Here is a 14,819-nt window from a genome sequence, read left to right on the forward strand (position 1 = left end):
TTGCTTAGGTGTTGCAGCCTCTGGGGCCTTTCAAAAAAGGTGTGTATATGTAATGACAGATCATGTGACACTTAGATTGCACACAGGTGAACATCATTTCACTAATTATGTGACTTCTGAAGGTAATTGGTTGCACCAGAGCTTTTTATGGGCTTCCTAACAAAGGGAGTGAATACATACACACATGCCAATTTTCTGTTTTCTATTTCTAAACAATAGTTTTATTTATATATTTTTCTCATTTCACTTCACCAACTTAGACTATTGTGTTCTGATCCATCACATAAAATTCAGATTAACAAAACATTGAACTTAAGGTTGTAATGCAACAAAACACAAAAAAAGTCAAGTAAATGTGTTGTCATAGCTAATAGCTAAAGACTAAAGTGCCTGATGTGCATATATATTTGAAAAAAATATACATAATTTTAAAGTGCTAATGGTGTGATTAACAAATTAATACAAACATGATCAACAATTAATTCAGAACCATGATCAAATATAAAATTGTTTTTACAATACATATGACTAATAATGACAATAATTAGAATGTGCATGTTAAATTAAAATTAATTAATTTAAATATGAAGTGCTACTAATGTAATTAGCATGTGAATTTGATACAAACATGATTAGCAATTAATTTCAAGACCATGATCAAATGTACTAAAACCAGTAGGGATACTAATGAAAGTAACAGTGCATACAAAATATTACAAAAATAATAAAAATGAATATTTATACAAAAGACAAAAATGGTGATGAAAAACAAAAAAATGAAAAGTAAAAATGAAAAATAACAACAAAACAATAGATGCAAATTGCAAGGGACAAAAAATGACTTCTGGCATAGTTTTTATTTATTTTATTTTAACAGCATTTACCTGAGGGGGAATATGATGTGATATTTTTTATAGAGCAGGTTGTTACGGACGCGGCGATACCTAATATTTTCATTTTTGTTAAGTTTTACACAGTGAAAGCACTTTTGAATAGCATAAAATCTTGTTTTTGTGTTGCCATGTTCTGAGAGCCATATTTTATTTTTATTTTCTGGCGACTGTCTTAGGTAAGGTCTCATTTTTGCGGGATGAGATGACTGTTTGGTATTATTTTGGGGTACATGCAACTTTTTGATAGCTTGGTATTACACTTTTTGTACGGCAAGGTGACAAAAAATGTCTGTTTTGGCATAGTTTATAATATATATTTTTTTAATAACATTCACCCGAGGGGGCATATAATGTGATATTTTTTTAGATCAGGTTGTTACGGACGTGGCGATACCCAATGTGTCTATTATTTTTATTTTAGTTAAGTTTTACACAGTAAAAGCATTTTTGAACAGAATAAAATCTTGTTTTTGTATTGCCATCTTCATTGTCTTAGGTAGGGGCTCTTTTTTTTGCGGGATGAGATGACAGTTTGATTGGTACCATTTTGGGCTACATAAGCTTTTTTGATCACTTAGTATTACACTTCTTGTGTGGCAAGGTGACCAGAAAATGGCTGTTTTGGCGCTGTTTTTATTTAAAAAAATTTATATTCACCTGAAGGGGTGGATCATGTGATATTTTTTTAGAGCCGGTTGATTCGGATGCAGCAATATACGTATATACGTTTGAGCGGTTGCATATATCTCTGCACGGATGTTTCTAAACTTCTTGCAGAGATCGGAACTGCACACTGATCGTTTTTCACTGTCCTTGCCTTCTCTATTGCTCTATACACAGTGGTCGAGTTCAGGAAGCAAGAATGTGTGCTTCAGTCTGAACAGTCATGTGATCACCATTGACCAAGAGTCTGTGCGAGCTGCTGAGTCCTAAAAGACCCAAATCAGCTCTGCCATGAAGTTGTACAGCCCTGTATTTGCCCTGTATCTGGAGTTACTATGTCAGTCCCAGTTACAAGAGAAATCAACAATAACTTTAAAACATTTACTTTAAATGCCCCTTCAAAGGTCTTGTATGAGGTTATGAGGGCAAAAAACAATAAAAAAGGTCACCACATGACACAATGACCATTATCCATACATGCATATATCAAAATGCATATCAAAATGTTATGAAAAGGGGACATCAGTAAAAAAAAAAATTTTAGCTGGCCATTTTGCTATTAACAAAAAAATAGAATAATAATGTGTAAAACATACTAAGTAAAAACAAGGAAGATACTAAAATATACATGACATTAAAAAAAGCCCCATGTAACACTGAAAAAAGGTGCATAAATTAAAACTGAAAAAGTTATGGCTTTTAACCCTTTCGCTACCAGCACCATACGGCGCTGGAACGATGGGTAAACATGTGTGAACGGGGGCCATGGCCGGCGGGTCTCCGCAGTTTCAAACAGCAGAGACCTGCAGCCAATGACCACGACTGGCAAAAATGACGATCGTGGTCATTAAAGCCTTTAGATGCCGTGATCAAATGTGATCACGGCATCTAAAAAACCCACAAGCTTGCACTTCTGGGCTTCTTACTGGCATCCTCTCCTCTAGTACACAATTAAAAACAGATATAGCTATAAAAAAAGTTATGGGGGTCAGAATATGGTGATCTAAAAAAATATATATTTTCAAATTTTTTATTTATTTTTACACTATTCAGACATACAAACCTATACATATTGGGTATCGTTTTAATCATAATGACCCAGAGAATGAAGGGCATGGGTCAGTTTTACCACAAAGGGAACGCCATAGGAACAAAACCCGTAAAACGGTGGAGGAATTGAGTTTTTTTTCTAAATTCCACCCCATTTGGAATTTTTCCCCCGCTTCCCACTGCCATATTAAATAGTGGCATTAGAAAGTACAACTTATCCCTCAAAAAATAAGCCCTTATACGGCTATGTGAACAGAAATATATAAACGTTATGGCTCAAGGAAGATGGGGAAGAAAATGAAAACGTAAAAACCTCCGGTAACCAAGGGTTTAAAGACACCAAAAAAATGTCAGAAAGGGAGTTAAGGGCCCAGTCTTGAAGTGGTTAGTAGCCTATTAGTTTGCTTCCTACAATTATATGCTAAGGCCCAAGGTAAAAAGCTGTTTGAATCAAGGTCCCAACTTCCCTTTTGGAAACAACTGAATTTTATTAAGTGAATGCATAGAAGCGGCCACCTGCACCAGGAATACATAAAGTGGGAGACGCTGAGGCACAGATCATTTTCACGCCTGCGCCAGCCTACCACATGATCACTATGACCAGGGTTACATGGGGCCCGTAGACAAGCGCTCTGGACTGCTGCCCTCTGCGCTCGTTATTTGTTCACGGCTTAGTGACTTCACGGCCGAGTTCCTATTTACGCGTGAAGCGCGCTGCTTCGGGGTTCTGGTGATTCGGAAGCAGCAGGTGAGGTTTGGCTGGGTCAGGGCGGTTCTGAGTGGTTCTAGTTATCTGTACAGAGCTGTAAGTGACTGTCTTGTTTTATTTCAGGCTGAGCCGTTGCCATGAGAGCTAAGGTAAGAGTGCTTACCGTACTCTGAACTGTACATGTCTGTCATGTAATGATGAGCTTCATGGCTGGTATTTGGTGTACAGTAAGTTCTCTGCCTGCACATGACACTGATGCTGGTTGGTTACTGCAGGCGGTAGAACGCTTGCTGTTCCTCCATTGTTACTATTATCAGGCTGTACAGTGTGGCGTCTGTACAGCAGCCTTAGACAGCTGAGTTTGACGGACATTTAGGCTAGATTTACACGGCCAGGATCGCAAAGTAGCGGTGACCCCATAGAAATGAAGAATCGCAGCACGAGTCACAAAGAGTCCAGCACTGTTAATATTTTGCCTCTCACAGTAAGGCCCCATTATTTTCTATGGGATCACTGCCACTCTGTGCCGTTGTATCCAGGACCCATTGTTTGTGGTTATAGCGCTGTGCCGTTGTATCCAGGACCTATTGTTTGTGGTTGTGCCGCTGTGCCGTTGTATCCAGGACCCACTATTTGTGGTTATGACGCTGTGCCATTGTATCCAGGTCCCATTGTTTGCGGTTGTGACTCTGTGCCGTCATGGCCACGGCTCATTGTTTGTGGCTGTAACTTTGTGCCGTCATATCTGAGGCCATGGCTTATAACTGCGACCATGCCGAGATAGCTATGACTGCTCTTACTGTGGTAGTTAAGCATCGCCTCCTATTGAAAACAATGAGAGGTGGATTCTGCGCCCGCCGGTAGCATTTTCTCTTCAGGCTAGTGGCATAATTTCCGTGTTACAGGACCTATTGGCACAGGGCACCATGCTACATTATTCTGACCACCAGTGACTCAAGCTGGTCAGGAAAGAATAGAGCTTTCTAGAGGATACTCCAGGGGAAAGGGTACGCCGTTGCCTAAATTGTTCACATAAGCCACAAGTTTCATTTTTTTCTTTTATCTAAAGTGTCTGCTGCTTCATTTTTTAAAGGGGTACTCTGACTGGCGGGGGTCTGACTGCACCCCTGCTGATCAGCTGTATGAAGGCTGCGGCACTCCATGAGCACATAGGTGAACTCCTGGATCATGTAACGTCACATTTCATTAGTCACATGGCCTAGGTTAAACTCATCCCTGTTCAACCGAATGTAGTGGAGCTGCAGTACCGAGCACAACCACTACCCAATGGACGGTGCTGTGAGGAGGCCTCGGCGCTTACTGCAGCTCTCATTGATGGGGGTGTCATATGCTGCTGATCCAATATTAATGACCTATCCTGAGGATAGACCATCGATATCCAAATCTCAGAGAACCCCTTTAATTCCAAGCCCTTTTACTGAAAACCTACGTGAAAACAGCTATGCTTACACAGAAAGCAGAGACCGGTGACTTCTGCCCCAGATTAGTCCCATTAGAATTACATTAGGCTAATCCATGGCTTTTTCATACAGAGTCTGCAGTAATAATGAGCATGCTGTGGATCTTAAAGGCGTTGTGCCACCTTAAGTCTTATGGCATATTGCTATGATATGCTACAATTTTCAGGTCCTACTCTTATCTCTAGACTGGGGCTCCCCAGATGGGGGAGGGCACGCTGGACATGGGCTGCATCCTCTCCTTTCACTGCTGTGAGACTTGGAAATAGGTAAGCAAATGCACTCTTCTAATTTTGGAACTCCCATTATGGAGGGTGGCTGCTGTCCCTTCACTTTGAGGGCCCTTCTTCTAGAGATAGCAGGATGCGACAACCCCTTTAAAGAGGTTGTGCAGAGTCATAATGTTGAAGAACTATTCTCAGGATCATTGGGGGTCCGACAACCAGCAGTCCGACCCATCAGCTGTATGAAGAGGTTGCTCTCGTGCGGCCACGGTCCCCTCTTCTATTCAGGTGAACAGCCGTAATTACATGGGACCTCCGCTACAATCACAAGGACATGTAGTTAAGCCCTGAACAGGGCCCAGTGCTTACATCAGCGCCGCAGCCCCTTCAAACAACTGCTGGACTGCTGGGTGTCAGATTGATGACCTGTCCTCAGTATCACTTCACAACCCCTTTAAAGGGATTCTGTCATGACATTTGAGGCCTATAACCTAAACATATGGCCAGGTCCCTACTAATAACCTGAATCCGAAACTGTCCTTATTAAATGTGCCTGTGGCTCTATTAGCACATAAAACAGGTTTTTATAACCTGTCATTCCCCTACCTACCTAAGGTGCCCAAGGGGACGTCGCTTCATACAGGGTGCCCGGCTGCAGCCATCTCCGTCTGGTGCCCAGCGCCGCCTTCCCACTAGAAATCCCTTTGTATAGAGCCGCCTTCCTCACCTCAGCACCGCCTCCCTCAGCCAGATCCCGCGCGTGCGCACTAGGTATGACCTGATGCGCCCATGCGGACTCCTGGCAGCGGCCTCGTTGAGCAAAGTGCGCATGCGCCGGCCGGCGCACTTTGCTCAAACCTGCTTTGACCGCCCTATTGCAGCCATCCTCTCACAGCCGCTCGGGATCTGGCTGAGGGAGCGGACAATTTCGGAGGCGGTGCTGAGGTGAGGGAGGCGGCGCTGAGGTGAGGAAGATGGCTCTATAGAAAGGGAGGGCAGCGATTTCTAGTGGGAAGGCGGCGCTGGGCACCAGACGGAGATGGCTGCAGCCGGGCACCCTGTATGAAGCGACGTCCCCTTGGGCACCTTAGGTAGGTAGGTGAATGACAGGTTATAAAAACCTGTTTTATGTGCTAATAGAGCCACAGGCACATTTATTAAGGACAGTTTCGGATTCAGGTTATTAGTAGGGACCTGGCCATATGTTTAGGTTATAGGCCTCAAATGTCATGACAGAATCCCTACCGCCTAACGCAGGATCGCGTTCCGGAGGCGGCTCACCCAGGCAGAGTCACGCATCTACACGTCATCTCGCGAGACGCGAGATCTCCTGTGAATGTGCGCACACAGGCGCGCGCGTTCACAGGAACTGCAGGTAAGCGAGTGGATCTACAGCTTGCCAGTGGCGATCGTCCGCTGGCAGGCTGTAGATGCGATTTCTTTAACCCCTAACAGGTATATTAGACGCTGTTTTGATAACAGCGTCTAATATACCTGCTACATGGTCCTCTGGTGGTCTCTTTTGCTTGGATCGACCACCAGAGGACACAGGCAGCTCGGTAATAATTAGCACCAAGCACCACACTATACTACAGCCCCCCCGTCACTTATTAACCCCTAATTAACCCCTGATCACCCCATATAGACTCCCTGATCATCCCCCTGTCATTGATCACCCCCCTGTCATGGATCCGTGGATCCGTAAAACACATACGGACGTCTGAATGGAGCCTTACAGGGGGGTGATCAATGACAGGGAGGTGATCACACCATATAGACTCCCTGATCACCCCCCTGTCATTGATCACCCCCCTGTAAGGCTCCGTTCAGACGTCCGTATGTGTTTTACAGATCCATGGATCGGATCCGCAAAACACATACGGACGTCTGAATGGAGCCTTACAGGGGGGTGATCAATAACAGGGGGGTGATCACCCCACATAGACTCCCTGATCCCCCCCCTGTCATTGATCACCCCCCTGTCATTGATCACCCCCCTGTAAGGCTCCATTCAGACGTCCGTATGTGTTTTGCGGATCCACGGATCCATGGATCGGATCCGCAAAACACATACAGACGTCTGAATGGAGCCTTACAGGGGGGGTGATCACCCCATATAGACTCCCTGATCACCCCCCTGTGATTGATCACCCCCCTGTAAGGCTCCATTCAGACGTCCGTATGTGTTTTGCGGATCCGATCCATGGATCCGTGGATCCGCAAAACACATACGGACCTCTGAATGGAGCCTTACAGGGGGGTGATCAATGACAGGGGGGTGATCACCCCATATAGACTCTCTGATCACCCCCCTGTCATTGATCACCCCCCTGTCATTGATCACCCCCCTGTAAGGCTCCATTCAGACGTCCGTATGTGTTTTACGGATCCACGGATCCATGGATCGGATCCGCAAAACACATATGGACGTCTGAATGGAGCCTTACAGGGGGGTGATCAATGACAGGGGGGTGATCACCCCACATAGACTCCCTTATCACCCCCCTGTCATTGATCACCCCCCTGTAAGGCTCCATTCAGTCGTCCGTATGTGTTTTGCGGATCCGATCCATGGATCCGTGGATCCGCAAAACACATACAGACCTCTGAATGGAGCCTTACAGGGGGGTGATCAGGGAGTCTATATGGGGTGATCACCCCCCGTCATTGATCACCCCCCTCTAAGGCTCCATTCAGACATCCGTATGTGTTTTGCGGATCCGCGGATCCGCAAAACACGGACACCGCGGATCCGCAAAAAACATACGGACGTCTGAATGGAGCCTTACAGGGGGGTGATCAATGACAGGGTGGTGATCACCCCATATAGACTCCCTGATCACCCCCCTGTCATTGATCACCCCCCCTGTAAGGCTCCATTCAGACATTTTTTGGGCACAAGTTAGCGGAAATTGATATTTTTTTTTGTTTTGTTTTTTCTTACAAAGTCTCATATTCCACTAACTAGCGGAAAGGGAGACTTTGTGAGAAAAAAAATAAAATAAATCAATTTCCGCTAACTTGTGCCAAAAAAAGAAAATCTTCTATGAACTCGCCATGCCCCTCATTGAATACCTTGGGGTGTGTTCTTTCCAAATGGAGTCACATGTGGGGTATTTATACTGCCCTGGCATTTTAGGGGCCCTAAAGCGTGAGAAGAAGTCTGGGATCCAAATGTCTAAAAATGCCCTCCCGTAAAGGGATTTGGGCCCCTTTGCGCATCTAGGCTGCAAAAAAGTGTCACACATGTGGTATCGCCGTACTCAGGAGAAGTTGGGCAATGTGTTTTGGGGTGTCTTTTTACATATACCCATGCTGGGTGAGATAAATATCTCGGTCAAATGCCAACTTTGTATAAAAAAAATGGGAAAAGTCGGCTCTGCTTGTTTGACCTCACTTCTGCTCATCCCCTGTTGCTTGTCGTGATCTCCTGGTACTGACTTCCGGCTTGTGTTTGGACTCGGTCTTGTTGCTCCCTTGTACTGATTTGACTTCCTGGTATTTGACTTCGGCTAGTTTGACTTGCTTTGTATTCTGTTTGTCCTGTCTTTTGCTTTCCCTTGCACTCACTTAAGTTAGGGACTGCCGTCCAGCTGCGCCCCGTTACCTAGGACGGATCGTGCAAGTAGGTAGGGGCAGAGGCGTGGGTGGCAGTCAGGGGTGCATGCTTCCCTACCCCCGTCCGTGACAATACATCTTCTGGCCTGAAATAATAACTTTGCAACCAGTTCCAATTTTAATACATCTGTAATTTCTCTCACCATGCCACAAATAAACACCTCAAATCTATTGGATATTTCAATCTGATGGATTTCCCTAATTTGGGTTAATACATCCCCCAAAACTTTTGTATTTAAGGACATCCCCATAATATGTATACATCATTTACACCAATTTCATCACATTTTTTGCATTTAAATTCTTTGTTCTTATAAAATTTCATCAGTTTAGCCAGTGTATAACAAAGACGATGTATCACATAAAACTGTATTAATCTATATGCCGGGTTTAAAGAATTTTTTCTGATCGCCTGATGCATTCCCAATCTTCCATCCCCAACTGCACCCCGTCATTTTTCCAATTTTTCCCTTTAATATGCGAACTATACCTTATCTTTTTTTGTAACAAACGTGTTATATATTTGTGATATTTTCTTTTTCTCCCCCATAGATGCAGATATCTTTTTTAAAGGTTCTGGTAGTTTGTCTATAACCTATCTTTCTCTTATGCAGGATCTGAAGGCATGTTTGAGTTGTGTGTAACAGAAAAAATCTTTATCGAAACAACCAAATCTTTCCTTAAGTTCTTGGAAACCGATTACTTGATTATTATTGAGGATCTGACCTAACCTATATATCCCATATCTAATCCAGGGGGTACTTTTGATGTTTTTAAACTCCTTTAAACGAGTATTATTCCATATCAGGGTTTCTTCATTTAGCTCAGTATTGTCCCATAAATTTTTAATGTTCTTCCATATATTATACATAAATTCTATTGTGACTATTCTCGCTGGGCTCACCTAAAGATAAATACCAGCCTCCAAAATCTGGCAAATCCCATATTTTAATAAATTCTTGTTCAGACTTCCCATCAGTGACCTATAAAGAGAGGAGTTCCCCCAGTCCAAAGTATTTTTGATCTGTCCTGCTAAGAAATACGTTTTTATATCTGGGACCGAGAGACCTCCCTCTTTTTCTGAAGTTGCAAATTTTGAAATTTCATTCTTGGTTTTCTCCCTCTCCATATCAATGCCTGCAATAAACTCTCAACAACTTGAAAGATTTTCTTTGGTATATTGATTGTTGAATTCCATAAAATATAATTAAGCATGCGGAGTAAGCACATCTATCTTCCTACCCATAGACAGGGGAAGTTTTTTCCAAATCAAGATTTTATTTCTTATTCTAGTTAGAAGGGGTTGTATGTTTATTTTATTATAATCCATTGATCAACTTAATCCCTAAATATTTTACCAATTCCCCTTCCTTTTTTATCTCCAAATCTCCAGGGATAAAGTCCCCCAAAGGGTCTAAGGGAAGACAGGCGGATTATTCCCAGTTTATCTTCAGCTCTTCCATTTTTCCATATCTCTCAAACACCTCAAATATGCGTTTCAGGGAATCATGAGAGCCTACAAACAGCATAATATCATCTGCATACAGCAAAATTTTCTCTTCATGATTCCCATATTTATATCCTATTATATTCTTGTCTTGGTGTATCCATGCATCTAGGGGTTCTATAGCAATAGCAAAGAGAAGGGGGGGACAGGGGACAACCTTGTCTCACCAGTCTCTGGATCTCAAAAGGTTCGGAGATTTCTCCATTAATATTTATTGTAGCTTTAATTTCCCTGTATAGCAATTGTATCCATGAGATGTATTTACTATCAAACCCCATATTTTTTAAAGTGGCCGACATGAATGGCCACTCAATTGTATCAAAGACCTTAGAAGCATCTATCGTAACTATTATTCTCTGACCCCAATTATCCAATTTTATCTGCATATTTAGAAAGCATCTTCTAATATTGATCGAGGATGATTTACTGGGCATAAATCCTGTTTGATCTACCTATATAATAGATGTTAAGACTAGGGATGAGCGAACCCGAACTGTATAGTTCGGGTTCGTACCGAATTTTGGGGTGTCCGTGACACGGACCCGAACCCGAACATTTTCGTTAAAGTCCGGGTTCGGGTTCGGTGTTCGGCTCTTTCATGGCGCTTTTTGAAAGGCTGCAAAGCAGCCAATCAACAAGCGTCATACTACTTGCCCCAAGAGGCCATCACAGCCATGCCTACTATTGGCATGGCTGTGATTGGCCAGTGCAGCATGTGACCCAGCCTCTATTTAAGCTTGAGTCACGTAGCGCCGCACGTCACTCTGCTATGATCAGTATAGGGAGAGGTTGCAGCTGCGACGTTAGGGCGAGATTAGGCAGATTAACTCCTCCAAAAGACTTCATTCTGTGATCGATCTGCAGCTGTGGATCATTGAAGTGCTATTATTGACTTGCTCACTTTTTTGAGGCTGCCCAGAGCGTTTTTAGATCACTTTTTTTCTGGGGTGATCGGCGGCCATTTTGTGACTTGTGGTGCGCCAGCACAAGCTATCACCAAGTGTATTTAACCATCGATAGTGTGTTTATTTTGTGCTATATCCTACATCAGCTGCAGGCTGAGCCTGTGTCACCGAAGTGCATTTAGCCATCAACAGTCTGGTTATTTTTTGGCCATATACTACATCAGCTGCAGGCTGAGCCTGTGTCACCGAAGTGCATTTAACCATCGACAGTCTGATTATTTTTTGGCCATATACTACATCTGGTGCAGGCTCAGCCTGTGTCACCCAAGTGCATTTAACCATCAACAGTGTGGTTATTTTTTGGCCATATATTACATCAGGGGCAAGTTGAGCCTGTCACCCAGCGCCTAAAAAATAGACCTGACATTTCTATTCAACCAAATCTCTACTGTTTTAGCTGGTCAAGTTATTTGTAGTGACCGTAAAAGCACACATTTTTTGTGGGTTGAAAAACCATTCCCAAATTTGCCATTCTCAAAATAACTAGTTTCTGGTATTTGAGGCCTACTTGAAATCTATCCCAAAAAGAATATCTTACATTGAAGCTAGTGATAGTGTCATTCAGAAAAACCTAAGACACACGCTAGCGTGCTGATAGAAATCTGATTCTGTGATTAAACCTATACCTGTCACACAGCGCAAAAAAAAACAGGCCTCACATCTCTATTTAACCAAATCTCTACTGTTTTAGCTGGTCAAGTTATTTGTAGTGACCGTAAAAGCACAATTTTTTTTCTGGATTGAAAAACCATTCCCAAATTTGCCATTCTCAAAATAACTAGTTTCTGGTATTTGAGGCCTACTTGAAATCTATCCCAAAAAGAATATCTTACATTGAAGCTAGTGATAGTGTCATTCAGAAAAACCTAAGACACACGCTAGCGTGCTGATAGAAATCTGATTCTGTGATTAAACCTATACCTGTCACACAGTGCAAAAAAAAACAGGACTCACATCTCTATTTAACCAAATCTCTACTGTTTTAGCTGGTCAAGTTATTTGTAGTGACCGTAAAAGCACACTTTTTTTTCTGGGTTGAAAAACCATTCCCAAATTTGCCATTCTCAAAATAACTAGTTTCTGGTATTTGAGGCCTACTTGAAATCTATCCCAAACAGAATATCTTACATTGAAGCTAGTGATAGTGTCATTCAGAAAAACCTAAGACACACGATAGCGTGCTGATAGAAATCTGATTCTGTGATTAAACCTATACCTGTCACACAGCGCAAAAAAAAACAGGCCTCACATCTCTATTTAACCAAATCTGTACTGTTTTAGCTGGTCAAGTTATTTGTAGTGACCGTAAAAGCACACTTTTTTTTCTGGGTTGAAAAACCATTCCCAAATTTGCCATTCTCAAAATAACTAGTTTCTGGTATTTGAGGCCTACTTGAAATCTAACCCAAAAAGAATATCTTACATTGAAGCTAGAGATAGTGTCATTCAGAAAAACCTAAGACACACGCTAGCGTGCTGATAGAAATCTGATTCTGTGATTAAACCTATACCTGTCACACAGCGCAAAAAAAAACAGGCCTCACATCTCTATTTAACCAAATCTGTACTGTTTTAGCTGGTCAAGTTATTTGTAGTGACCGTAAAAGCACACTTTTTTTTCTGGGTTGAAAAACCATTCCCAAATTTGCCATTCTCAAAATAACTAGTTTCTGGTATTTGAGGCCTACTTGAAATCTATCCCAAAAAGAATATCTTACATTGAAGATAGTGATAGTGTCATTCAGAAAAACCTAAGACACACGCTAGCGTGCTGATAGAAATCTGATTCTGTGATTAAACCTATACCTGTCACACAGCGCAAAAAAAAACAGGCCTCACATCTCTATTTAACCAAATCTCTACTGTTTTATCTGGTCAAGTTATTTGTAGTGACCGTAAAAGCACACTTTTTTTTCTGGGTTGAAAAACCATTCCCAAATTTGCCATTCTCAAAATAACTAGTTTCTGGTATTTGAGGCCTACTTGAAATCTATCCCAAAAAGAATATCTTACATTGAAGCTAGTGATAGTGTCATTCAGAAAAACCTAAGACACACGCTAGCGTGCTGATAGAAATCTGATTCTGTGATTAAACCTATACCTGTCACACAGTGCAAAAAAAAACAGGACTCACATCTCTATTTAACCAAATCTCTACTGTTTTAGCTGGTCAAGTTATTTGTAGTGACCGTAAAAGCACACTTTTTTTTCTGGGTTGAAAAACCATTCCCAAATTTGCCATTCTCAAAATAACTAGTTTCTGGTATTTGAGGCCTACTTGAAATCTATCCCAAAAAGAATATCTTACATTGAAGCTAGTGATAGTGTCATTCAGAAAAACCTAAGACACACGCTAGCGTGCTGATAGAAATCTGATTCTGTGATTAAACCTATACCTGTCACACAGCGCAAAAAAAAACAGGCCTCACATCTCTATTTAACCAAATCTCTACTGTTTTAGCTGGTCAAGTTTATTTGTAGTGACCGTAAAAGCACACTTTTTTTTCTGGGTTGAAAAACCATTCCCAAATTTGCCATTCTCAAAATAACTAGTTTCTGGTATTTGAGGCCTACTTGAAATCTATCCCAAACAGAATATCTTACATTGAAGCTAGTGATAGTGTCATTCAGAAAAACCTAAGACACACGCTAGCGTGCTGATAGAAATCTGATTCTGTGATTAAACCTATACCTGTCACACAGCGCAAAAAAAAACAGGCCTCACATCTCTATTTAACCAAATCTGTACTGTTTTAGCTGGTCAAGTTATTTGTAGTGACCGTAAAAGCACACTTTTTTTTCTGGGTTGAAAAACCATTCCCAAATTTGCCATTCTCAAAATTGTGGTGAACGGGAACAATGAGGAAAACATCTAATAAGGGACGCGGACGTGGACATGGTCGTGGTGGTGTTAGTGGACCCTCTGGTGCTGGGAGAGGACGTGGCCGTTCTGCCACAGCCACACGTCCTAGTGAACCAACTACCTCAGGTCCCAGTAGCCAGCAGAATTTACAGCGATATTTGGTGGGGCCCAATGCCATTCTAAGGATGGTAAGGCCTGAGCAGGTACAGGCATTAGTCAATTGGGTGCCGACAGTGGATCCAGCACGTTCACATTATCTCCCACCCAGTCTTCTGCAGAAAGCGCACAGATGGCGCATGAAAACCAAGCCCATCGGTCTGTCACATCACCCCCATGCATATCAGGGAAACTGTCTGAGCCTCAAGTTATGCAGCAGTCTCTTATGCTGTTTGAAGACTCTGCTGCCAGGGTTTCCCAAGGGCATCCACCTAGCCCTTCCCCAGGGGTGGAAGAGATAGAATGCACTAACGCACAACCACTTATTTTTCCTGACGATGAGGACATGGGAATACCACCTCAGCACGTCTCTGATGATGACGAAACACAGGTGCCAACTGCTGCGTCTTTCTGCAGTGTACAGACTGAACAGGAGGTCAGGGATCAAGACTGGGTGGAAGACGATGCAGGGGACGATGAGGTCCTAGACCCCACATGGAATGAAGGTCGTGCCACTGACTTTCAGAGTTCGGAGGAAGAGGCAGTGGTGAGACCGAGCCAACAGCGTAGCAAAAGAGGGAGCAGTGGGCAAAATCAGAACACCCGCCGCCAAGAGACTCCGCCTGCTACTGACCGCCGCCATCTGGGACCGAGCATCCCAAAGGCAGCTTCAAGGAGTTCCCTGGCATGGCA

Source organism: Bufo bufo, chromosome 7 (genome assembly GCF_905171765.1).
Source record: "Bufo bufo chromosome 7, aBufBuf1.1, whole genome shotgun sequence".
In the NCBI taxonomy this organism is placed as follows: Eukaryota; Metazoa; Chordata; class Amphibia; order Anura; family Bufonidae; genus Bufo; species Bufo bufo.